Genomic DNA, 25,404 nt, shown 5'->3' with positions numbered 1-25,404 from the left:
CACTCTTGGTACTGCCTGTCTCAGTGACCTATGATCCCCATGCAGTTGTTCTCACCACTTCTGTTTATGTCACTTGAAATAACATTACGCTACCTTACATTAATTTACTGGAGACCCAACAGTACCTTGTCCCTAAACCAGCCCCCTCTGAACTCAGTAGTAGTTTAAGTTATGATGACTTTTTTCCAAAGTGAGGCGGGTCCTCACATTGTGACTGTATAATCACAGGTATGCCCCAGTAACATGAGTAATACAAGTGTGTACGCACACATATACACAGACCCTGTACTCCTCCACAATGTGACAAAATGTTTGAACAATAAGGCCAAAAACACTTAACCTGACAAAGAGAACCAACATTTATCAGACAGCTAAAAGTAAACTTTCGCACTAAAAGATAATTAGAGGTATTGCTGTCATAGCTGAGACGCTTATAAATACCAAAAATGTGGTCGTTCCAGATGCGTTTTGTATTTGATTTCAAAGCCAAACAGGATATTTACTTGCTATGTGAATACTGTATATAGTGTGTTAATGTAATGTTATAAACTCCATGATTTTCAGTTTGTTTATATAACAGTTATTATCCTACTGTGCAAAAGTGTTGAGCCACCACTTATCTCTTTATATTTTGCTAAGACAAAGGGAAATAGGTGCAGGTATTTACTGGAACATGTGCAAATATTAGTATAAGTTGGTGGGGATAGGTTAATTGGAAACTCTAAATTGCCCATAGGTATGAATGTGGGAGTGAATGTGAGTGTGAAAGTGTCTATGTGTTAGCGCTGCGACAGACTGGCGACCTGTCAGGGTGTACCCTGCGTCTTGCCCTAAGACAGCTGGGATAGGCTCCAGTAGAGAATGGAAGGATGGATGTACGAATATACAGGGAAATGTGATATATAAGGCAAAAAAATTTTCATGCACTTTGTATAGAATTCTAATGAGTTTAAAAAACAATATTAGTTATGACGACTTTTATTTTTAACACAGCCTGAAATCTCTTAGGCAAGCTTTCTTGTAACTTCTTCAAGCACTATTCAGCAATAGTTCTCCATGCTTCTTGAAGGACGTTCAAAACACTTCTTTATATGGTGGCTGCCTTCTCTTCTGTTACCTGTTAAGATGATCCCAGACTGCTTTGATGATGCTGATTGTGTTTCATTGTAGGGTGTTCTATCAAGGTGACTTTTATCACGTTGCCAGTGTTTCGCATCATTGCCATGGTGAAATACAAAGTTGTTACCAATAAAACGCTTTCCACATTGCATTGTATGGTGGCTCAAAATGTGACAGTGCTTATCTGTGTTCATAATTCCATCAATTTTAACAAAACACCGTGGCTGTAATGCAGCCCCAACCCGTGACAGGGTCTCAACCGTGTTTTACAGATGCCACTCATACTCATCTCTCTCCTGACCACCTCCCCTTTCCCCTCACTAATGGATGGCATCCTGACAGTCACCCCTCCTTTGAGACCATTTTCTGATAAGCCTTCGGTAAAGGGCGCAATGCATCTGTCCAGTCAGGGTCTTTGCTGGATATTTTTTCTTGTGTCTTAAGAATTGATTTTAGATTTACTATTCATCTGCTTTAGATCACTTGTCCAGTTTCTGAATTTTTTAAGGACACACTACACACTGCCTGTCCTTAATTTCAATAAAGAAAGGGGGATAAATTATAATTTTTTGCTAAGTTGTCTGATATCTGTGTCATGGTCCTGAGTCTGAGGACTCAGTGGTTTTGGTTTTGATTATTATCTTATGTTTTAGGTTCATTCTTGTTGGGAATTTCTTGTTTTCAGGTTTTGTATTTCGAGCTCCTTTTCTTCTGTGTCTCTGTGCCTGCCCTGGTCCCACGTCTTTGTGTTTCCTCCCTGTTGCCATGTCTTGTGTTAAGCTCGTGTCTTTGCATACCTGTTGTATTTCCTGTTTTACTTTGAAGGTTCTTGTCTTATGTCAGTGTGTTCACTTTACGTTTCCCCTGTCTCGTCAGCAGTGTTGGGGAGTAACGGGATACATGTACCGCCGTTACGTATTTAAAATACAAAATATGAGTACCTGTATTCCGTTACAGTTACCGTTTAAAAAGGTGGTATTCAGAATACAGTTACTTTGTTGAAATAAATGGATTACACGGCGGTACTTCCTGTTTCATATTGTGGCGGGTCAGGACTGTTTGGGTTTTGTTTGACAGAAAATTCCAAATTCGTAGACTCCTCCAAATGCAGCCGACAAATGCGTCCTCCTTTTCCCCGAATTTGAAGGATGGGTCGGGTGCGTCTTTCGTGGCCTACCATATCCCAGAATTCATAGCGCGGCCCAGCCAAACTCCAGTTTCCAACAATGGCGGCCGCTACTAAGTTTTAAAATTACTCATACTAATCTTTCTGGGTCACAAAATAAACTTTTAACATATTTTCAGGCGAGAAAGTAGCTGTGTAAACATCAAATATCTGCTCAGTTTATCAAGATATCGCATATTTGCAAAAGTGCTTCGACGTTTTCGGAGACGTCTGCTACCCACCAGCTCGACAGCTAGCCGGGAGCTCGAGGGTTACTGATGCGGCCGAGAACAGCACAACTCCCGGCGCATCATTTTCAGATCACCGCGGACTTTCGCTGCTCGGGTTAAACGTAATATATAAGTCACTTAGACAACCCAAAAATGTTATTGTTGGGCTTTTTTCAGTGTTTTGTTTGTTCGTGAGTCAATCTGTTTGGCTGAGATTAAAGTTATTAGATTAGATAAAATAAAACTTTATTAATCCCCCGGGTGGGTTCCTCCTTGGTTTTCACACAGCTGACTAAACGTCAAACAGAAAACTGATTAAACAGACGTGTGAGACGGTCGAGAGTTTACGCCAGCGTCCTGTTATATTTTAGATAGCAAGGAGCAGACGGCCGAGTTTATTAAACTCCACCGAGACAGCGGTGACGCTAATCAGAACTAGACCGTCCAATTTCACGGCCGTTTACTTCCGGCCTACCCGACCTTCTGAGGACCCGGCCCATGTAGACCGCGAAGGCCGGGTCCTCAGGAGGATGCAGCCCATGAATTTGGACACGACCTATGTGTCTGTGAGCGCGAGGAGGGAGAAAAAGGAGAGTGGAAAAGCAGAGTTGTCACTGAGCAGAAACGGGAGCTGGAAGCATGTAAATATAATAATAACCACTGCAGCCAAGAAGAGTAAGTACACTATTAAGACTCGACTGTACACAGTGTTCGTGTTTTCCTCAGAAACAATAAGTTCCGTTGGAGCAGCCTTTCAACGCCTCTCTCTGTCTCTCGCTAGCAAACTTGACCCACACAACAAAGTAAAGCTATTTTTTGGCTACGAGCCGACAGGGACCCCGCCGTATTAGTCAGAGGTCCCTTTACTACAGTTCGGAGCCGCGGACCTTCAGTAATAGTAATAAATCACACAGCAATAGTACATTCATGTAGTTGTAAAAAGCATGATAATATATTAAGTATTCCAAAGTATTCAGAATATGTTACTGTCATTGAGTAACGTAACGGAATACGTTACAGATTACAGATTACAGAATACATGCCCCAAAATGTATTCTGTAATCTGTAATGGAATACATTTTAAAACTAACCTTCCCAACACTGCTCGTCACCACCCAGCTGTGGTGCCCTCCTGTATCCCATTCCCTGATTGCCCCCGTGAGTATATAAGTCCTGTGTTTTCTCCTGCTTGTTGCTGGTCTGTCTTTGTTGTCTCCCCGTGTTTCTGCTGTATGTAGGTTTTTAAGTCAGTTTTGTTAGTTTTCTCAGTTTATGTTTCTCTTGGTTTCTCTGTATGTCATTCTCCGTTCCTCCTGTATCCTGTTCACCTCACTAAATAAAGCTCACTCTCCATATCTACGTCAGTGCCCGCGTTTGGGTCCTTATACCACAACCCCACACGTCTGCCATCACAGCCGTGACAATCTGCTTGATTTTGCTGTCATTTTATGCTTGAAAGATTCACGAGTCAGTGTTAAGTAGCTTAACAAACATACAGTCCTCTGAAAATGGTTACAAGTACAAGGACTGGACTTGTATAAAAATAATATTACCTGAAAGCAAAGTACAAATCCAGACATCATTTCTGGAGTATAAACACAAAATTCTCCAGCCTGCCACAAGAAATGCACATATCAGCTGCCAAACAGAACCTTAGGCTCATGGTTCTCTGCCAACTCTTAAGTCTTGCATAGAAAAGCAAACATATTCAGATCCCCATAGAGAAAAAAAACCCCTGCAGAAAAGTCAACAGGCACATATCTTATATCCACTGGTGGCTCATTCTCACAATCTAGGGTTCATTTCACACCTCTAAATACTTTTACATCTTTTGCTGGTTGAGCTCTCACGGGCGGACCTACTGAGCAGCAGCCACTGCTGGCTGAGCCGCTTCTTTCCTCATACAACCTACCTTACATGGTAATATAACCCAGTGTACAGCACTGGGATTAAGAGCTTAAAAACATTTTTTTTGCTTTTGCTAATGCTTGTTAAGTATTTGTGTGTGTGGGCAAGTGTTTGCATTTGCATTTAAACCAACAGGAACGCAGAGAACACCTAGAAGTTTTAAGTGTTTCCTTAAGGTGGAACTATATTTCCAAAAACATCAGCTAATTCTCATATAGCTTTAAATATGACAGCTAATCATCAGTACGACTATGCCATTTCAACCGTTGCCACAGGTTCAGCAAGGCTGTGTGCCTCTGCACTTTGGAAATAGGCTTTGACAAAGAGGAAATCATCCTTCCAGCTTGCTTGTCATTTAAAAACAACCACTTTACATTTCCTTTCACTCTACTAATTAATATTCCTTTAAAAATTCCATTAACACAACAACAGCTTCCCAGCATAGACGCACTCATTAAAAGTTGTCTTTATGTTACCATGGCAAAGCCTGATAACACATTCATTGTTGTGGTGTTGCTATGTTAATGTTCCCACAGGAGCTTCACAGGCCTGTTGGCTACTTACAACTCAATTAGCTGTCCTGAACGGGTGATACACTAAAATAAATAATATAGTGGGTGGAGAGGAATAATAAAACATAACGGTTTACAACACATCCATGATCATTTCCAAGCAGATTTACAGCACAAAGGGTGGTGAGAGTCTATATGAAAGCTAATGAAGGATTTAACAATAAACTCTCCAAGGTCCTGCTGGTATTAAAATTCTGATTTGCACAGAAAAAAAAAGTAGCTATAAAGTTGACCTAGTTGGGCAAGTGCCCAGTGATAGTTTCCTGACTACTATTTCTCACCCAGTGATGCTGTTATCTTTCCTCTGCAATCAGCCCACTCTCCACTTTCTTACGTCTTTTTATCAGATTGTGTGCCAGCTCAGTGTTAGTCAGAGTGTGGTGCATTTGTGGGGGCTGTTAGTTTGATTTACAAAGAAAAGAGTCAGTTATTCATTAGGTAAAAATACAAACGTGGTTTACACCATTTGTCACCTGAATTATGAATGAAGGCAATAAATGCAAACGCATAGCTCATAGGCAGTAACACATACAGTAGCTTGCTTGACTGTTAAATGACAATCTCCAGTGAACAATGTGTTTTTATTTTTTTTAATAATTAGTAAGCGACTACCACATTAGTTTACTTTGTTATACCGGGGAACAGCATAAAGCTATGGTGAAATGTCTGTGAACCCCCGGTGGTGCCAGTGTCCGGCAGCCTCGCCTCTGTCAGTGCGCCCCAGGGTGGCTGTGGCTACAATGTAGCTGCCATCACCAGTGTGTGAATGGGTGGATGATTGGATATGTAAAGCGCTTTGGGGTCCTTAGGGACTAGTAAAGTGCTATATAAATACAGGCCATATTAAATGTCACCAGAAGCATCATAATATTTTCTACCAGGTAAAAGTTAAAGTTGTTCTATGAAAATGACCTAAAATTTCTATAAGACGATGCTAGATGAAACAATAAATGTCTTCTTGGCACTACTGCTGGACTAGGGGATCACATTACTGAAAGCAAAGGTTTTTCTACACATAGAAATTTATTTGTATATAATTTCCCTCAATAAAAAAAATGACATCTAATTATTTTGTTTTGTTTACCTTGGTTATCCGGTTTCAGGACTTTAGAAAATCTGGGCCCTGTTTCAGGAAGCCGGTTTAGTGGAAAAACTGAGTAAGTATACCCTGAGTTAACGAAACTCTGGGTTTTCGGTTTCACAAAGCGAGTTCAGCTGAAGCCTGAGTGAGTCACTATGACGACACACGCCGTGAAGCTAACCTGCCCCCTAGCAGGTTTACTACAACTAACCCTGACTGACCCCGCCTCTTTGTCGGAAACCTGACAGCAGGAAGTGTCAGACATGGCGTGTCCCTTCCTTGAAGAGCCAGTAGATCTTGAAGCCCAAATTCTCCGCAGAGCTCTCCGCCGGGAGAGAGTGATCAGAGCGCGTATGGACATCTTATCATTACCTGATGATTGTCTGTGCGAACGTTACCGTTTCTCAGCACAATCTATAATTTATTTGAATAACATCCTCAGGCCATATATTACGCATGTGACACATCGCGGACATGCTCTCAGTTCATTACATATTATTTGTATTGCACTTCGGTTTTTTGCAAACGGGAGCTTTCTGTATAATATTGGTGACGCTGAGCACGTTTCCAAGGTTACCGTCTGTCGGGCAGTCAGGAATGTTACAGTTGCACTGAAACGTCTCCTGCACTCGTCTGTGGTGTTCCCCGGTCATAGACCCACAAGATTCATCAAAGAGGGATGCCACAAAATTGCAGGTATCAGGATGACCAAAACTTAATGTATGATGTGGTGATATTTGGACTACTACTTAAATTTTACATTTATTTTCAGGGTTCCCAGGCGTGATTGGCTGTATAGATGGCACTCACATTCCAATCATTGCTCCTTCAGTAAATGAAGGAGACTATGTGAACAGGAAGTCTTTCCACAGCATTAATGTGCAGGTACATAGTTCCCTGTAGCATTTCAAACTAACAAATTATTTTATCATAGTAATGGATGCTAATTTGTGTTCTCTGCACTGTGAAGATCATATGTGATGCTGCCAACATTATCACAAATGTGGAAGCCAAGTGGCCAGGCTCTGTCCATGACTCACAAATATTCCGTGAATGTACACTGAGCACAAAATTTGGACATGGTGAGTTGAAAATACTTTAAAATATATAAAGACCAATTGCTTCAGGGACATTTGAACTGAAGTGTATCCTTCTGTCTTAGGAGAGTTCACTGGCTACTTGCTTGGTGATAGGGGGTATCCATGTTTACCCTATTTGCTTACCCCTTACCCTGACCCTGAACCGGGCCCACAGCAGCGATATAATCTGGCTAATTGCAGGACAAGAGCCAGAGTTGAAATGACTATCGGAATGCTTAAGGCCCGGTTCCAGTGCCTGCAAAGACTCAGGGTCACCCCAGAAAGGGCATGTGACATTATTGTGGCATGTGTGATTCTTCACAACATTGCCACAATTAGAGGAGAACACTGTCCTTCTGAACCAAACAGCAGTGATCCAAACCATGAACATCCTGACCCTCCCACGGACATACAAGATGGAAGCGCAGTCAGAGACACCATATGTCACAATCATTTCTTTTGACCCATCACCTCAACATGTTGAAAGAAGAATAAACTGATTTTATGTTCAACTGGCTTTATTGGTCACCTGTGTTTCCTGTACACAAAGTATTAAAAGATGTAAACCTCATAAAGTGTCTCTGTTGCTTCCTCCTCTGTAACAGCTGTCAATGTTTCTTCATTATTTTCCTGTAGTAAAGAAATAAACAACATTGCTGTTCTACTGTAAACTCATATAATCTGTGGAGTATTACTCACAACTGCATGTTGGTCTGGCTCAACAGGAGGCTGCACCAGATGCAGTACACCATCACCATCAACTGATAGAATATGAGGTTTATACAGGTCACTTATAACTTACAAGGGACCAAATGGCAATTAACAAACATACCAAGCACCTTACACTTCATTGTCATTATGCTCTCAAAGACAACCAAGACTGAGGGAAGGCAAAATCAGTCGGAAAATAACTTCACTACAAAATAATCCATTATGGTAAAGAGTTTATCAAATGAATGAGTAGCACTGCAAAGGTGACTGTGAAGAAAGGATGTATGCACATCATGTATTATTTTGAATTTACCCCTTATGTAGGCACTTGTGTCTTGCGGGGTTATTGACTCAGAGGATGTCCCCGCAGAGATGCCTTCGGCCACAGGGCGCCCACTGTTTTGGCTGAGGGCAACTGCTCAGCCTCTGTGAGTGGTGGTGGTGGAGGACCCCCACCTGTTTTTCGGGCCTCCGCTTTTTTTCTGTTGGCTATAACGGGTCACATTTGAGCATACAGAGTAAGCAAATATGTACTTGTAATGTGCTCAGATAATTTCAATAAGTGCTTACAGAAAGAAAATTAATGTAGCCTCTAACTGCAATTGATTTACATCGGACAAACAGACCAAGCACTATGGCTCATAATACAATTACACCTTACCTGTTTGGACTATATTTTTATATTTCATTTTTACTTGCTGCCAGGAACGTTTGGGGCCTGTTGGGTTGCACCTGCGCTCACATCACATCACAAAATAAAATGTATAAAATAACAAATAAAATAACATATGATAAAATAACGTGTTAAATGGGTGGAAATCCCTCGATCAATGTTTAAATTAACACTCACGCATTGACTCTGTCGGCTATGTTTTGCCATGCATGCTCCCTTTCTTTTGCAGCTGAGGCTGTGTTACTTTTTTCCGCGGAATTTGCATGTTATCGGCATATGCTGCCATCAGAATTTCGGCCTCAAGCGCTGTAAAATACATTGACCGCGCCTTCTTTCCCTCCGTCTCCATGGTGACTCGCTTAATCTGTGCTCCACTGATCAGGGCTTTATGTATCCTCGTCCGCGCGCTTCACTTGGGGTTAAAGCAACTCCGCGTTGATTGAACTAATTGTTATCAGCCTTTCTGAAACCGAATATTCCGAGTTGGACAGTTCGGGGTTACTCAACCCTGAGTATCGTTTTTCACTCTGAGTTTTCTAAACCGGCTTCCTGAAACAGGGCCCTGATGATATTTCAGGTCATGTTTATGCAGAAAGATAACTTAAAACTCACAAACTTTGTCCTGCAGTAGTTTCCTAAATTCCTCTCTGTAAGTAACTAAGGAAAAAAACTTATTCTATTAAAGGTAATTTTGAGAAACATTTCATTTTTTATGGACATATGCACAGTGTATATCTCCTGCACTAAAACAAATGAAACGAATCAGGCAACAAAATCAACTGGTGATATTAAACCAACCAAAATCAGTACAAATAAATAAATAAATAAATCTATCTGTTGGCCGTTCGTTTATCTTTTGGATATTTGCGTTTCATTTCATCATGCTTACATCGTGTTCACATCATCTGTCAGAAACAACACTCAGCCTCAGTAATGTGTAGAACCAATTTAGCCAAAGAGACACCTTCACTCTGTGAAGCTGTGCGTCTCATTAGAAGAGTCACAGTTGAAAGCTCTCGTGCACTTTTAAGATTGTGATTCAAGAGTGGACTGTAATAACACGGTCAAGGTTAAGGCAAAGTCTGATAGCTGCTGATAATGAGTCAAAATATTATCAGTGAGAGACGTCTGGAGCGACTCTCATGTGATCCATCACAGCTGGTGGCCATTGGTTGAATGTGATTTGTCCAAAAGTCAATTCAACATATGGCACCATGCTGTTCCACTCAATTATTTTTGAGTCATGAACGATAGATTCTATATACTAGAGCTGATGAAGTCATTGCAATATATTTGGATTATGCCTCTCTACAAAACACAGTTTCTAGGGAACCTAAACGCAGGCAGTGCTTTCAGGCTTCTGCTTGCAGAGAGCTCATGAAAACCAGAAAAAGTTCAGCGGATTAAACTCTCATTTGGGAAAACATTTAAAATGAAAAATATACAAGTTGTGTCTCCTTCCATTCTTAACTGCTTATGTAAATTAGGTTATTGACAAGTTATGCATAATGTACACACCCACAAGAATGTGTCAGTGGTTATGAGAGTTCTTATTTTCGTTGTTCAGTTCAGTTGTGAACTTTTTGTGTCGATATCCATCATTATAAATATACACTCCTAATATGCTGTTAAAAAAAACTGGATCATTCATCCATCCATTTTCTTCCGCTTATCCGATTTAAGGTCACAGTTAATCAGGAGTTTATCCCAGCTGTCAGGGCGAGAGGCATATGACAGCTGGGGAAGAGAGACAGACAGCCGCTCACGCTCACATTCACACCTATGGCCAATTTAGAGTCACCAGTTATCTTGGCCCTATGCATGTCTTTTGAATGTGTAGGAACATCCAATAGCTGGAGAGGAACCATACAGACATGGGGAAAACATGCAAACCCCATACAGAAAGGCCCAAGCCAGGCGGTGGACTCACATCCAGAACCTTCTTGTTGTGACGTGACAGTGAACCACGCACCACAATGCTATCCATCCTCTGGATTGAACCACTGGATTACATCAACCTTTCTATATTCTATACTCCATCCACCACTCCCCTTTCTGCATCCCAACCTTTGTAAATGGTACACTGTAAGTTTTGGGCACATAGGAGCAGTTAGTAGGTGTTGTTTTGTTGTTGTTGTTTAGGTTAGAAGCCTGGCATTTCTTTGACTTATGCTTTATTATTAAGGCAGAGTAGGGTTCATTAATAAGGGTTTTGGTGTAAGTCTTGGGGATGCCTGCAGCCTAGATTTTCCCCCAGAATATTGACCAGTAATGCTGCCACCCCATTTCCATTCAAACAAATTGTGGCAGATTAAGCACTCTAAAGGTGTTTCTGGTTAAGTTCATGCATGTTTGGAAAAACCTCAGTTATGGCCTAATGACTTTGCCTCTGGCAGATGGTATTTCTGGACTTCTGGTGTAGGTGGCAGATATCAAGGCTTAAATCTTTTCCCTGCCCTGGTTATGGTTTATGAATGCAGATGATTTTTAAAAAGTTCATCAAAAGACGAATTGTCATGAGACAATAGTAAGTGGTGTCAAGATTGCAATTCAACTAATGCATTCACTCATTTGCTCTTCACACTGACTGTTTAACTGCATGCAAGCAAACACTGATCAAATGTGACTGGGCTATACTACTCAGACTACAAATGGAAATCAGAAATCTTGTCCCTTGCTTACAGATTCAACATTTTTATCAGTTAAGATTGGGTTTCGGCAAAGCCACTACTTAAATTTGGGGAAATACTCTATGAAAAGCGTTAATTATAGTGCCGCATTTAAGGGTGAAGACTGTCAAAGTCACTCGGTAACCTCCTCATTTATGAACCTGACCTAACTGCAGACAACCCTGGTGACTGAACCGAAATAAACAAAACAAGCGTGCCTGTAGTCTCAAATTATACTGCAGATTCAATTAAGCAAAGAAACCTTCTTGTCGTGTCCTGCTGTGTCACAAATTGTAAAATGGCATCTCATGATGCTTGTGTGCATAATTGCTTGTGTTTGTTGATACTGGGAGCACATTCATCTGTTATGTCTACTATTCACATCAAATATTAGTAAATAATATTGTACTGGTAAAGTAAGTGCAGAGAATCTGTGACATATTCAAAGTATTCTTCCTGAACTATTTTTTTTGTGTGTCTAATAAGTCAATTTGTGGTTTGCCTCAAGGAATTTCCTGCAGTACCTTTCTTTTGATTTTAGTGTCTCTGATCATACACGTTCATTTCCACTTTAAAGCAAATGTACCCGCAGCTATACAGTACTTTCTTTTAAATTGGTCTGAACCCCATAGCCAACTGCACTGAATCCACAGACGTTCGCTTTTCAGTGTCTTAGCCAGCAGCAGTAGTATGTGCATTTATTATTTAACGCCCGGATAAAGCAGTAGGTGCAAATGGTCATACCTTACCTCTGCATACTCAAAGGGATTTGAGTGGCTTTCTTCCATGAAACCAAAATGAGGAATATTCCTTAAACTCTCTTTTCATTTACAGTCAGGTCCATATGGATTTGGGCAATGATACAGCTTAGTGTTTTGTTTTGCTGTTTTCTTGCTCTGTAAGCTACACCACTTCAGTTGATGTTAAAATCAAACCATCAAGATAAGATTGACTGAACTGCAGACTCCCAGCGTTAGTCCTTTCAACGGATAAAATAGATTCACGGCGCAAACTTGTAATGCACCGAGAGCATACTGCAAAATCAACCCAAGACATAAGATATTCCTCAGTGGTCGAGTCAGTCACCTGGTCTGAATCCAGTAGAGCATGCTTTTCATTTACTGGAGACAAGCAGCAAGTTAATATGACTGCAGTAGAGTCCTAGAAGAACATATGTTGGGAGGAAAAACAGCATCTGATGATTATCTATGATTTCTGAACTTCAGGCAGGCATTAAATTCAAAGGATTTCCAATGAAATCTTAAAATATTTTTTATATTTAAAATGATGGTAATTTGTCCAATTAATTTTGAGCTTCTGAAAATAAGGCTATAAAAATTGCTGTAATTCTTTCACTGTTAATACACCAATTTTGTCAAAGCCCTTGAAGTAAATCTGAAAGTCTGCACTTCTGTTTTTACTAAAAATACACTGTACTGTACAAAAACTGTGCTATTTTCCACATACTCATGGATGTGAGATGATGTGGAAGCATGGTTTTGCACCTGTAGGTCATTATATTTCCTTTCTTTAAAGTACAAAACGAATTCAAAATGAATTTGTCAGTGCAAAGCTGATTTACCAAGCCCCTCAATCATGAACTAGTGAACTCTGATTGCAGAGAAGAATGGGGACAAATGGGATTTTTTTCCCATTTCAAGGCCTAATGCTGTATACAGAGACAGAACAATTTAGGTGACCATGTTGTTCACAATAAGCAAGCTTGCAGTGTAATAAACCTTGTGCAAAAGTTAAACTAAGAGGAGGAAAGAAAGAAACAGAGATACTTAAATTGTGGATTCTCAGCAATCAATGTTGTTTATAACATGATAATGTTGTCTTTAAACTTTAGGTCTGTCTGTCTCCTGTCTGCTGAAATAACAAACTGCAGAACACTGATAACAAACCTTGTGGTAACACAGATTTTTCCCACAAATGTTGACAGTAGTTGGGTGGAAACGCCTGTAAATTATGCTGAATAAAGGAGGAGGCTGGAAAAAAATAGATAAATCTCTGAGGAATTACAAATTCAAACGTAACTGGACAAATTAACGTTGTAAAAATATTTAATACTTTGTTAAGGATCATTTACAAGGAATCTGTGCCTAAAGAATATATTCAAAATATTAAGCTGTTTTGGGTTTCAAAAACTAGTGGATGGCTTTTTCAGGCTCATTTGATCCTCCATATGTACCATGGAATCTTTTCCATTCAGTTTTGCTGCATTTGGATGGAATAGCATAATGAATACCTCTATTTACATGTAGTTCATTTAGCTGCTTCTTTCTACTGTCATTTCATCAATAAACCTTAGTGACAGTATCATTGGAGGCTATGCATTGATTTGCATCACACTGCCTCAAGTGATGTACTTGGAGTATGCTTCAGATCTTGTAAACGCACTAGCATTTTTATAGCACTTACTGATTTACACTACAAGCCTCATTTAGCCATACGTTCACACAGTGCTTTTTTCTGTAAAGTTTATCATTTATACCCAATTTAAAATCACCTAATAGTTTTTGACCTGTGAAAGAAAGCCAAAGTACCTGGAAGAAACCAATCATGAGGGGAATGTTTCTATTATTTAAATTTTTTGAACCAGGAGCCTTCTTCCTGTCAGGTGATGCTGCTAACCACTGTCACAAGCAAATAGTATTTTTTCCGCGTCACTCTGGTAAAGTTTAATCTCAGCTGAATTACCAAAAAAACCCACGACATTCTTGGGACAGCAAAGCCTAATCTGGTCGTTCTGCTCTTAAGTCTCTTTTTCACAGCAGATTTGGGTAATGATATCATATACTCTAACAAAAGTTTCTATATATTTCCAGATATTTACCATAAATAAAATCCTACGCTATTACAATAAAGAGGATCCTGACATGGTCTACCACTATTGCCTTCCTTGGACATCCAAGCTAATATTTGATCTAGCTCAGCTGCAAATATGTTTTTGGTATTATTTATCTATTTATGTTATTTTTTGCTCCTTTGTTTGTTTGTTTTTCTGAAAGCAAAACTTACTAAAAATATTCTCTCTTTCTAATGGATTAGCTTTGTTTCTGAGGCTCAAGGATTGTTTCACATCCATTGAGATGTTTTTGGGTGTATTCATAGAAGCAGTTTCTAAATATAAATACATACGATTCCTCTCCAGTATGGAACGCCAGGACTGCCATAATGAATTCATTAAATACACCATTAAATAATTAATTGAATGTGGCAATAATTAATTAAAATGGGAAATAATTAATTAATTGACACATTTAATTAATTAATTATTGACACATTTAACTAATTATTTATTTATTTTACATTTTAATTAATTATTGCCACATTTAAATAATTATTTAATGGTGTACCATGAATTTATTTTATCTGTCAAACTCCCCCATCAAACTCAGGGGGCGGGGTTAACGCCGATTGAGTCAAAACCATTGCTTTGGCCTAGTGGCCATTGTTTTTAGCACACAACAACCGGCATGTGGAAACTAACAGAACTGAACTTTGAAAAACCCTGTTTGTGTGTCACCAAATACCGTTTTAATATTTGTTTAGCCGAGAATGTAGTGGTTTAATCTTCAGATGTCTGGTCGGTTTGTCAAGATACAGCCTCTTTGCAAAAGTGCTTCGATGATTTTGGAGATGTCTGCCCAGTCTCACGGCAAAGCAATGGAGCTGTTATTACCACCGACAAAGCGAAGGGCCCGGTACACAGCTGTAATAACGCCCGCTGACACTGACTTCTTTTACTGAGGTTATATGTATCGGGTTTTTATTTCCTGATGTTCTTATGTGTCCTACATGTTTCAGTCGCCAAATAAATTCGATTAACTGCTGATCTTTGGGTTTTTGTTCAGTAATCAGCGTGACCTGTGTATAAACACAGAAAAGAGATAACGTTGGTGTTTCGTCATGTAGTAACTGCTAGCTTTAACTGTACAAAGCAGGGGCGATTTTAGCCCATTTTTGGGCTAAAATCAAAGCACCCCCGAAGATTTCTCACTTTTTTGACAATATTTGCTGTTTATGTGACACACTACTAAAAATATAAAAAGCATACAGTACTTGGTTGAGACGTAACATTTTAACAACAAAAGTATAGATACCCCCCTCCCAAAATGGTTTGTTCCAGCTCTCCCCTGCTCTGGCTCTAGCGCCCTTTCTGCCAGAGTTATGGTGGCTGAGACGCAGCAGAGCGGAGGTGGAAGTGCCTGGCTTAAAACAGGACATATTAGCTGCATTTAACCTTCAGTTACTCTTTATATAGTTGGTAGGAGTCAGGCCATGTTTCTTTTTAGCTGAAAAACATTACACCAGGTAACCTGCAGTGTTGAAAACGTGTTTTCTGACGATGTTTACTGCCCTACAATCCGTCCTGCTCTGCAGTAAAATCAGCACCGTCCTGTTGCTCCCATTGAAATGTATACAGCTTGTTTAAAAAAATCTAAAACTTAAAATTGTCCGCAGCCTGCTGTTGTTACCACTGTCCTGTTTGAAATGGATACTTACTAGCCACATTCAGGTAAAAGTGTAAAATCAAGAATCATGTTGGATCAGTGTTTCAGTATTTATATCTTTTATGTGGTTTGGTTATTTGCCTTTTGGTTGAAAGTACACTGAGAGGACTTTTTGTTAGTGATCTTAATAGTATTTTTTTCATATTAATGTAATTTTTCATCTAATTGAATACAATCTATTTGTGTATGATTGTCAGTCCAAAGAAGGAGAGAGGAAAGAGGGAACGTGAGGAGAAAGTACAAGGTCAGGAAGAACCAGGTAAGCAAACAGACAGGGAGCAGTGACAGGCACAACAGAAACTTTTAAACTGACAAAGAGAAAAAAACTAATTTTACTCACAATCTGGAAGTTGTGTCCTCTCTATATTAAAGCTGCTGTACAGAATCTGCAAAACAAACTGGGTTGAAACATTTTTGACCCTCTTTAACAACCCATATGGAAAAGATATATATAAATCTTATAAAGTTTGTATCTGTCTTGTGCAAAACTTGTATGAAAAGCATACAAAAGTGAAAACAGATATAAGATCCCTTGAAAAATTATATGATGAAACTCTTATGTTTTGGATACTTACTAAAACAATATATGAAAGTAATGAGAAAGTGGCCACTTTCATGAGTAAATCATATAAGTTTTTACTATTTCTTTTCCATATGGGAACATTCCAACATAACATTATCATTGATCGGGGAGATTAAAATTAATGATATATTTTTATGTGGTTCAGCCACAACTCTACTGAAACCTCAGCCAGTAATAGGTCGGCCAACTTTTGGTATACATTCTACCACAGGCAAAGTTGCCTCCCTTTTTATAGTTTTAATTAATTCTGTTTAGGGAGTGTTTTTTATGCATCTGTATTATATTATACATTCACATTAAAAGTGAATCTGTCCAAAAAATGCACTCAGTTTACTTTTTACTCACTATGAGCATCATTCATTGAACTGTGACTATCACCAGGTAACGTGGGCGTGTTTCTTGAATTAGCAGCAGGTGTTAAACAGCTGGCAGGTGAGGAGGAGGATGCATGCAGGTAAACTGAGGGTCTGTTGAGCTGATCGCTGGTGTCGTTAGAAACATGTCAGCTCGTTCTTTATGTTACAGAAGCACAGAGACACAAGACCAGGCGGAAAGAGACGATTCAGTGAAAATGAGAATCTGCGAATGCAACATGTGGAACATGGAGAGTGGAATATGTAAACAAACCGGTTAACGTGACCCCCACCCCTTCCCCCCCTAAAAACTAACAAACAAACTAAAAAAACAAAACCACCATTGCTGCCTGTGATTTAGAATTCATTCTGGGATAGGGACGTGCGGATCGATCCTGAAATATCGATTCCTCCGATACCAGTCATTTATGTTCTAGAATCGATTCTCACATTAAAATATCGATATTTTAGTAATTTAGGGTAAATTTGTAGTTTATCATTAACAAGAACACAGTGGAAAAACTATAACATTCGGATTGTCTACATTGGAAGGAATTACTTCCTCTTCCGCCGTTTATAGTCATGTGCGAAATACGGCTGTATAACTGTGGCAGCCCCTTGGCGTGCGCACTCACAACAATGGCTGAGCATAATTGGAGTCATGTGTGCACGTATTTTACATCCACAAACAGCTGAGACGTGGTTTGCAATACATGTAGCAAGAAAGTGAGGTGTTGTGGCAACACCACTAACCTTGTCAAACACCTCAGAGTAAATCATATCTCAGAATATGACGAGCGTATGTTGAGGTGAACTGAAGAGGAGGAGTGGACATGGACAGGTGCTGCTAGGGCGAGACAGACGTCTCTCACGGAGTCCTTTAGTGCTGCAGGCAGGCAGCGTGCTCAAATAGCCACAACTTCAGGTTTTTTATTTCTATATGATGAACTCTGCATTATTAAGTGATAAGAACAAGTAATCTGATGTCCTGTAATGATTATGACGCTATAATTTGAGATACAATAAAAGATACAATAAATAAAATACGTTTTTGTACAAAGTATCGGTATCGGATCAGTATCGTCGATACCACCCTGAATTTTACTTGGTATCAGATCGGAAAGAAAATCAGTGGTATCACACATCACTATTCTGGGATACCTGGCTGCCCCAAGTCCACACAAGCAATCGATTATCTAGGATGGACCTGTCTTGACTTATTTTGCACGAAAACCAATCAAATGTTAGAGAAGCTGCATGGGCAGCGTTAACCCCGCCCACTTAGATTGATGGGTGAGGCTGACAGATAAAATTATTTCAAGAAGAGAGATGAAGGGGACAAAAGTGCCAAAATGAATTAAATAAATAAATCATTAAATACTTAATTAAAACTGTCAATAATTATTTAAATCTGTCATTAATTAATTAAATATGTCAATAATTAATTAATTACATGTGTTGTAAATATTATTGCCACATTTAATTAATTATTTAATGGTGTATTTAATTAATTGATTATGGCAGTCCTGGCGTTCTATACTCAGGATGCTACATTTTTATTTCTGAAGAATTAACAAAGACTACATGTTTATGAAACGGCTTTTGAGTTGATTATACAAATATTTTACAGCCCCTGAAAACAGAAGACTACATAAAAATATTAGGAAGTTCTCAATGGTTGATGAAACAATTGGTAAACTGCTAAAGTAACAAAAAAATAAAAAAAATGTCACTGTCTAAAATGTCAACAGTTTAACTAGATAATACGTATCATAACATGATATAGCCCTGGTTGTCCCAGATGCACAAGTGCACAATTATACACAAATGCTCCAGTATTGATGTTTTATATCTTCACTTCTCCCTGTCACTCTTCAAAAGTACAAGAAAAGCTAACTATGAAAGCGAGAGCAGGAAGACAGGGATTTGCTTAGAAAATTTAAAAGAAATGCATTGCTGTCTATGAATGTTCTATGCATGTAGCTCTGTAGTTGCACTGAACAGAAGCAAAAAGTGGTTTCAGCATAACAGCATAAACCATAAGTATTTCACAAGCTTATATTGGATTAACTATGTGGGATTCGGTCAAAGGTCCAAATGCAATGAGACACATGGCTGCTAAACATTTTTATTTTGTTGTGTTTAATAGTAGCTTACACATAAACCCCACACCTGGCTCTGTGGTCTCATAGCTGAGATAAAGTTGACTGGAATAACATGAAGCAATAAAACTGGGAAAGTCTGTGACAGATAATTTGCAAAAGTGGTTTCAAATAAACATTGGTAGAGTTTTGAGACAAATACCAGCACACATCTAGAAAGAAGAGAGATAATACACACACACACACACACACACACACACACACACACACACACACACACACACACACACACATACATACATACATACATACATACATACATACATACATACATACATACATACATACATATATATAAAAAAAAAACACCCAGCACGCCCCTGCGGGCGGTTTATCCTTCAAGCTCGGGTCCTCTACCAGAGGCCTGGGAGCTTGAGGGTCCTGCAGTATCTTAGCTGTTCCCAGGACTGCGCTCTTCTGGACAGAGATCTCCGATGTTGTTCCCGGGATCTGCTGGAGCCACTCGCCTAGCTTGGGAGTCACCGCACCTAGTGCTCCGATTACCACGGGGACCACCGTTACCTTCACCCTCCACATCCTCTCGAGCTCTTCTCTGAGCCCTTGGTATTTCTCCAGCTTCTCGTGTTCCTTCTTCCTGATATTGCTGTCATTCAGAACCGCTACATCGATCACTACGGCCGTCTTCTTCTGTTTGTCTACCACCACTATGTCCGGTTGGTTAGCCACCACCATTTTGTCCGTCTGTATCTGGAAGTCCCACAGGATCTTAGCTCGGTCATTCTCCACCACCCTTGGGGGCATCTCCCATTTTGACCTCGGGACTTCCAGGTTATACTCGGCACAGATGTTCCTGTACACTATGCCGGCCACTTGGTTATGGCGTTCCATGTATGCCTTGCCTGCTAGCATCTTGCACCTTGCTGTTATGTGCTGGATTGTCTCTGGAGCATCTTTAGACAGCCTGCACCTGGGGTCTTGCCTGGTGTGATAGACCCCAGCCTCTATGGATCTTGTGCTCAGAGCTTGTTCTTGTGCTGCCATGATTAGTGCCTCTGTGCTGTCTTTCAGTCCAGCTTTGTCCAGCCACTGGTAGGATTTCTGGATATCAGCCACCTCCTCTATCTGCCGGTGGTACATACCGTGCAGGGGCCTGTCCTTCCATGATGGTTCCTCGTCTCCCTCCTCTTTCTTGGGTTTCTGCTGCCTGAGGTATTCACTGAGCACTCGGTCAGTTGGGGCCATCTTCCCAATGTATTCTTGGATGTTTGTTGTCTCATCCTGGACTGTGGTGCTGACACTCACCAGTCCCCGGCCCCCTTCCTTCCGCTTAGCGTACAGTCTCAGGGTGCTGGACTTGGGGTGAAACCCTCCATGCATGGTAAGGAGCTTTCTTGTCTTTATGTCAGTAGCTTCTATCTCCTCCTTTGGCCAGCCTATTACCCCAGCAGGGTACCTGATCACGGGCAGGGCGTATGTGTTGATGGCCCGGATCTTGTTCTTACCATTCAGCTGACTCCTCAGGACTTGCCTGACCCTCTGCAGGTACTTGGTGGTTGCAGCTTTTCTAGCGGCCTCTTCATGGTTCCCATTCGCCTGCGGGATCCCCAAGTACTTGTAACTGTCCTCTATGTCTGCAATGTTGCCGTCTGGTAGTTCAATCCCCTCAGTTCTGACTACCTTCCCTCTCTTTGTTACCATCCGGCTACACTTCTCCAGTCCGAACGACATTCCAATGTCATTGCTGTATAGCCTGGTAGTGTGGATCAGTGAATCGATGTCTCGTTCACTCTTGGCATACAGCTTGATGTCATCCACGTACAGGAGGCGGCTGACAACTGCTCCGTTCCGTAGTCGGTATCCGTAGCCAGTCTTGTTAATGATCTCACTGAGGGGGTTCAGGCCTATGCAGAACAGCAGTGGGGACAGAGCATCTCCTTGGTAGATCCCGCACTTGATGGTGACTTGTGCTATGGGCTTGGAGTTGGCCTCTAGTGTTGTACGCCACATCCCCATTGAGTTCCTGATGAAGGCTCTTAGGGTCCCATTGATCTTGTACAATTCTAGGCATTCCAGTATCCAGCTGTGGGGCATTGAGTCATAGGCCTTCTTGTAATCAATCCAGGCAGTGCACAGGTTGGTCAGTCTGGTCTTGCAGTCTCGGCTGATTGTTCTGTCTACCAGTAGCTGGTGTTTTGCGCCTCTGGTATTCTTGCCAATTCCTTTCTGTGTCCCGCTCATGTATTGACCCATGTGCCTGTTCATCTTAGCCGATATGATGCCTGACAGGAGCTTCCATGTAGTACTGAGGCAGGTTATTGGTCGGTAGTTGGAGGGGACCGGTCCCTTCTTGGGGTCCTTGGGGATCAGGACCGTCCGGCCTTCAGTTAGCCATTCCGGGTGTCTCTCGTTAACTAGCAGCTGGTTCATTTGTATATATATATATATATATATATATATATATATATATATATATATATATATATATATATATATATATATATATATATATACATATATGTGTATATATACATATATACACATATATGTGTATATATACATATATACACATATATGTGTATATATACATATATGTGTGTATATATACGTATATATACATATATGTGTATATATATACATATATATACATATATACATATATATATACGTATATATACACATATATGTATATATATATATACATACATATATACATGTGTATATATATATACATATATATGTATATATATATACACATACATATATACATGTGTATATATATATACATATATATGTATATATATGTATATATACATATATATGTATATATATACATATATACGTATATATATATACATATATGTGTATATATATACGTGTATATATATACACATATATGTATATATATATACGTATATATGTATATATATGTATATATATGTATATATATACATATATATACATATATACGTATATATATATACATATATGTGTATATATATACGTGTATATGTGTATATATATACACGTGTATATATGTATATATATGTGTATATATGTATATATATATGTATATATATGTATATATATATATATTAAACAGTGTGGAAACAACAACTGTTTGACATGTTTACTGCTATAGTAAATGATCAACTGATTAACTCTTATCAAAGTTGTTGGCACTTAATTATCCATCGATCAATGAGTTGACGAATCATCTAATTATGTCAGCATTATTGCACTCCATGTAAGAACATCTAAAATCAATACAAAGTAAAATTAGGGTCCTTCATGGGAGACGTTTGATAACTAGCATAGAGTGTAATAGAATCAGATTTGTGGCCGATGAACTAACAGCTTAATATATGTATAAGCAACATTAGCATATCCACCATTCTGTCCAACTTGAGAAGAGGAAAACTGGATAACTTTATAGAGCAGGTAAATTAAGTTTTAAAAAAATGAGGACGTACTTGTACTGAAATGAAACTAAAATATTTGATGTAACTTCTAGTTCCTGGACAGTTATGTTGCTAAAAAAATCCCTTTTTCTATTTTTGTTTGTTGTCTTCCTTTTTTTCTTAAGAGAATGAGACTCAAACGGCTAACATGTGAAGACAAATCATTAGGCTTCAATGGAAAGCTTGCTGAAATCCAAAGGCAACATATATTCAGTTGTAAACATCCTGTAAATATCCATGTTTATATCAGACGCAAATTGCTTAGGTATAGAATGCAAAAGCCTGTTTTGTTTTGAGTTGTGAGGGAGCGAAATGCGTTTCATGTATTACTGTGTGAGCAATAAAGAGAAATAGATGGAGGCAGAGATCGATTATGAAGATACGGAGAAAACCCTGGGCCTCTTATATCTATTTAAATCTCTCCTAGCTCTTCACTTCAGACGATCAGTGGTGCATTATGAGGTTTGAGATGGACATGATTGATTGAGCCTCTCTTCCTCCATCCTTGAGGGTCTGCTCCTAGAAAATGTGTCTTCATCCCCTACGATTAATCTAATCAGCCTTAATAAAAGCATCCATTACCCAGGCAGCACCATCGACAGACAGGAGCAGAGTGTTTACTTATGAATAATCAAACACAAGAAAACACTGATTGGTCTGTTGATCAAAACAACTTCCAAGTCTGCTACATTATGCACCATGTAGCCTGGAAGAGAGGTAGTCCTTATAAATGTTTCTGTCACTCAAAGTGAATTTACAGTTTATAAACCAGTGAGTTTTATATTATTCATCTGCAGCCAGCCAGAGGCTCGTATAGCCACACTTGGTTTCGCAACACACGGTCCATACAGTCCATATAAAATACGCATGTAAGAATGAACAGGTGACTCGTTGTCTATGAATATTACTAAAAACACAAACAGACAAAACAAACAACAAAAAATCTAAATCAAAAATAAAGCGATTGCTTTGTAACATAAAAGCCTGACTGGCTTACAGAATTCAATTTTAATTTTCCTTGTACGTCATCATTATCTTATATAAAGTAAAAACAACTGGAGGCAATGTAAACACTCAGGTTATTGTGATACACAGCATTCATTCTCAGTCTCTGATGAGTTACACCACAAAGGCAGGCAGCGTCTGAATAAGGTTTTTGTGTCAACTTTGAACTGCGATTAAAAACTCGAGTCTGCTAAAACACCACCTGTCATTGACTTAACCTGTCAACGTGGCACAGGAAGAACTGCCTTTATTTTAAATACAGAGGAAATAAATATGAAGTAAATTCAAAAACAAGTAAACATCTGTGTTTCGGGACTTTCTTATTTTGTTTGGGTTCTTTTTTCCAGCATGTATGAAGTTTTCCAGTTTTCCAGGATGCCTCTGGCTCAGCATGTTTATGTCTCCGTAATTCAGTTCTGTTGAACACACTGGATAACAAGACTGCATGCAAATAGTTCTGCAGTAAGACTGATAACCTGCTCTGCACTTGAGCAGCATTAAACTTGGAGAAGTAAGAGACTAGAGATGAGAAAAGTAAACTTAAAGCTGCTAATCTTCATTTTCAAGCTGACAGAAAAATGAAATATGAGATGAGAGAGCAAACAACTGACTACAAGTTCTCTAAAATGCCACTGATGAGGTCTTAATGAAGGAACTTTATAATTAGCTAATGCAGTGTAAATGGTTAAGGTACAAAAGTTTAAGATGGAGGCTGGACTTTAGCTTATTTAACACAATATACTGATGAGTGAAACAGAATATATGGATTGGGTATCATGTTAAAGGAGATTTTGTCAGGGTCCTGGGACTGGGCGACCCAGGACCCCTGGGCAGTCATGGACCTGTGTTATTGTTGTGTATTTTGGTGTTGCTTCCCCTTCTCTGTGCTTGTGTATATGTGTGTGTGTGTGTGTGTGTGGGTGGCTGAGCACTTGTTTATAGGCGGCGTCAGGCCTGGAGGGTGTGGCCCTGCAAGGGGACTGGCCACACCCAAAGCCACACACCTGCTGCTGATCAGGCCTCGTCGGGGGAGCTACTTAAGAGAGTCTTGGAGCTCCCACCGACGCGGGATCATTGCTTGGGACTCCACGTTAGTTACCCAGTTTTAGGTTTTGGTCGTGTAGTGTATGCCTGCCATTGTTCAGTGTCCTGACTGCTGCCGCTATTGTTTCCCGCAGGAGGAGCGTGGAAGGCTTAAGGAGCAGCGAGCACCGGGAGTGCAGACACGGGAGCAGAGAGCACTTGGAGGACACGACACGGGAGTCTGGGGAGAAACACGGGGATTTATTGTTGTTTGATATCACCCTCTGTAAATAAACACTGTCTATACGTAGAGCACCGCGCCTGGGTCCTCCTTCCCCACTCCTTCCACGGTGTGCCATGCCGCACCGTGACAGATTTGATATCAGCAACGGAGTTGGAAGACAAAACTGGAAAAAGTTTTTCTTTTTTATGACAAATTATGTACCTGTGAAGTCGAACAAGAAAAGTTATATGTAAAATGCACTTCACCATTGTGCAGATGAGTTTTAACAACACAGTTTAGAGACTTTATTATGTAATCATATAAAAGTGTTTTACGTGATTAGACTGAAAATGGCAAACGGTGTTTTTGTGTTTGCTGATATCTGATGAGATGTTTGAAATGTTGCATTTGAAAGTACCTGCCACTTAAAAGAGAACATGTATGCTTGATGATTGACTGGAAATTTTATATATTTTGCTAAGACATCCATGTAATATTGAGCAACTAAAGTACAGGGAGTGCAGAATTATTAGGCAAATGAGTATTTTGTCCACATCATCCTCTTCATGCATGTTGTCTTACTCCAAGCTGTATAGGCTCGAAAGCCTACTACCAATTAAGCATATTAGGTGATGTGCATCTCTGTAATGAGAAGGGGTGTGGTCTAATGACATCAACACCCTATATCAGGTGTGCATAATTATTAGGCAACGTCCTTTCCTTTGGCAAAATGGGTCAAAAGAAGGACTTGACAGGCTCAGAAAAGTCAAAAATAGTGAGATATCTTGCAGAGGGATGCAGCAGTCTCAAAATTGCAAAGCTTCTGAAGCGTGATCATCGAACAATCAAGCGTTTCATTCAAAATAGTCAACAGGGTCGCAAGAAGCGTGTGGAAAAACCAAGGCGCAA

The 25,404-nt window shown here is 39.7% G+C and overlaps 2 long non-coding RNA genes across 2 annotated transcripts; both read left to right on the top strand.

Annotated features, from left to right (window-relative positions):
* Window positions 1–6,477: 6,477 nt before the first annotated feature.
* Window positions 6,478–7,766, top strand: LOC146717976 (uncharacterized). The gene is made up of 3 exons (XR_014922001.1): window positions 6,478–6,960; window positions 7,046–7,157; window positions 7,238–7,766. It is a non-coding gene; the product is annotated as an uncharacterized LOC146717976 (long non-coding RNA).
* Window positions 7,767–24,232: 16,466 nt separating this feature from the next.
* On the top strand, window positions 24,233–24,582 carry LOC146717975 (uncharacterized). Its single transcript, XR_014921998.1, has 2 exons — window positions 24,233–24,339; window positions 24,428–24,582. It is a non-coding gene; the product is annotated as an uncharacterized LOC146717975 (long non-coding RNA).
* Window positions 24,583–25,404: the final 822 nt, after the last annotated feature.

This window comes from Copadichromis virginalis, linkage group LG2 (genome assembly GCF_057382275.1).
Source record: "Copadichromis virginalis isolate Kocher_CV1m ecotype Utaka linkage group LG2, C_Virginalis_male_GT1.1, whole genome shotgun sequence".
Taxonomy (NCBI): domain Eukaryota; kingdom Metazoa; phylum Chordata; class Actinopteri; order Cichliformes; family Cichlidae; genus Copadichromis; species Copadichromis virginalis.
This window is presented reverse-complemented; position numbering and strand designations above follow the sequence as displayed.